Source organism: Mustela nigripes, chromosome 1, assembly GCF_022355385.1.
Source record: "Mustela nigripes isolate SB6536 chromosome 1, MUSNIG.SB6536, whole genome shotgun sequence".
Lineage (NCBI taxonomy): Eukaryota > Metazoa > Chordata > Mammalia > Carnivora > Mustelidae > Mustela > Mustela nigripes.
This window is the reverse complement of record NC_081557.1, coordinates 34,492,169-34,494,401: the sequence shown is the minus strand read 5'-3', so window position 1 is coordinate 34,494,401 and position 2,233 is coordinate 34,492,169. Positions and strand designations below refer to the sequence as shown.

The 2,233-nt window shown below is 41.6% G+C and overlaps 1 protein-coding gene and 1 long non-coding RNA gene across 3 annotated transcripts in view; one reads left to right on the top strand and one right to left on the bottom strand.

Annotated features, from left to right (window-relative positions):
* The window catches only part of PIK3C2A (phosphatidylinositol-4-phosphate 3-kinase catalytic subunit type 2 alpha), a 104,383-nt gene that overhangs the window by 73,764 nt on the left and 28,386 nt on the right, over nucleotides 1–2,233 (bottom strand). The gene's annotated exons all lie outside the window — the stretch shown is intronic.
* LOC132022449 (uncharacterized) overlaps nucleotides 1–2,233 on the top strand; it is a 13,559-nt gene that overhangs the window by 4,180 nt on the left and 7,146 nt on the right. The window contains exon 2 of the long non-coding RNA XR_009405586.1: nucleotides 423–499. This is a non-coding gene — a long non-coding RNA (uncharacterized LOC132022449). The remainder of the gene's footprint in view (nucleotides 1–422; nucleotides 500–2,233) is intronic.

Sequence of the window (2,233 nt, the reverse complement as noted above, 5' to 3'; positions counted from 1 at the left end):
AGAGAGAGAGGGAAGCAGGCTCCCTGCTGAGCAGAGAGCCCGATGCGGGACTCGATCCCAGGACCCTGGGATCATGACCCGAGCCAAAGGCAGCAGCTTAACCCACTGAGCCACCCAGGCGCCCACTAAATGGGATTTTAATAATGAAATGATTAACAACTGCATTCCTCAGCCAGGCTGCAGTTAGACTCCTTTAAGACTGGGCAGGTAGCCTAAGCCCCCTCAATACAGAAATAGTGCCATTTAGTAAAGCTGTTGATACATACATTCTAAAAATCAAGCTCCCATCTGAGTGCTCAGCTGTTCAAGTCATGTTATTTTTGCTTACCTCGCTTATTAGCACTCATGTTTCTCATACAGTTTGCTTACTCCTTGATCCTTAACCCCCACCCCATACTGAAACTTTTTTTTTTTTAACATAGGCTCCACACCCAGCATGGAGCCCAAATTGGGCCTCAAACTCATGACTCTGAGATCAAGACCTGAGCTGAGATCAAGGGTAAGACACTCAACTTGACTGAGCCACCTAGGTGCCCGCCCCATACTTAAAGCAAAATCTAACAGGTTTCTGTTAAAACTGATGCTTAGAAGCCTAGTTAATTCTTTTTTTTGAAGAATTTATTTATCTGAGAGATAGGAACAGAGAAAGCAACAGAAAGCACAAGCAGGGAGGACAGGGAGAAGCAGGCTTCTTGCTGAGCTGGAATAATGTTTCCTTTAGGATAAATGACTTTCCAATCCTGAGAAAGTTAGAATTTGAGACAGATAATGAAATAAACCAGTCATTTATAAATATTTTATTAAATTCAATATAATCTATGTATTGTGGTCATAATGCATATATTGTAGAGACGTGAATACATACATACAAAGGTGTGATGCAAGGAGCAGGATTATTTCAAAGTGACTTGGATGCTCATTCAGAATTGCATGGACAATCAAGGGCTTTCTGTCTACCAGTGGGAGGACTAAGCCTACACTTAGCTCCCTACAAGACTAGCAGCTTCCTTTTCTCTGATAGCAGACACTGCAACTTTCCACAGTTCCTGAGATCTGTAAGTTCTAGGCAGCTGCCCTTCCCAAACAATTCCTGAAAACAGCTGAAATCCCTAATCCCTCATGCCTCACCCATAAAAAGAAGACCCACACTTGGGGAGGGATCTCTCTGCTGGAACACTGACTGAAATGTGAATCCGGCAGTGACCAGACCTGAGCAGGATAGGCTGTTTTAACTATTTAAAAACGTGCAATTCACTGGCTTTCAGTACATTCACAATGTTGTTGTGTGGTCACCACCACTATGATAAGAACACTGAAATGGTCTAATTCCTTTTTTTTTTTTTAAGATTTTATTTATTTATTTGATAGAGAGAGATCACAAGTACGCAGAGAGGCAGGCAGAGAGAGAGGAGGAAGCAGGTTCCCTGCTGAGCAGGAAGCCTGGTGCCATGGGGGGCTCTGGGATCACGCCCTGAGCCGAAGGCAGAGGCTTAACCCACTGAGCCACCCAGGCACCCTGAAATGGTCTAATTCTAGAACATTTTCATCACCCCCCAAACCCCTGCACCTACTAAGCAATCATCTTCATTCCTACCTTCCCACACCCCTGGAAAATACTGGTCTGCTTCCTTTCTCTCTGGATTTGCCTTCTCTGGACATATGATATAAAATGAATCATACAATACATGGTCTTTTCTATCTTGCTTCTTTCATTTATGCTATTATATATACTAGGACTTCACTCTTTTTTTGTAGGCAATATTCCACTGTATGAACATAACACTTTGGTTTACCCATTTATCAGTTAATTGGGGTTATTTCCAATTTGGGACTATTATGAATAAAGTTGCTAAAACCAATCTAATTTGTAGAATGAGCAAATGATTTAAACAGACATTTCTCCAAAAATGATATACAAATGGCCAATTAAGCACATGAAAAGATGCTCATCATTAATCAGGAAATGTAAATCAAAACCACAATGGTATGCTTCCTATCCATCAGGATGGCTTAATCTAAAAAATGGAAAATAACAGTACTGGCAAGGATGTGAAGAAACCGGAACTCTCAAACATTGCTGGTGGGATGTAAAATGGTGCAACCACTATGGAAAGAAGTTTGGTAATGCCTCAAAAAGCTAAACAGAATTACCAGCAACTCCTCTTCTAGGTATATTCCCCCTCCGCCCCTGCTTTTTTTTTTATTGGATGACTCATGGCTTAAAGTTTCCCCT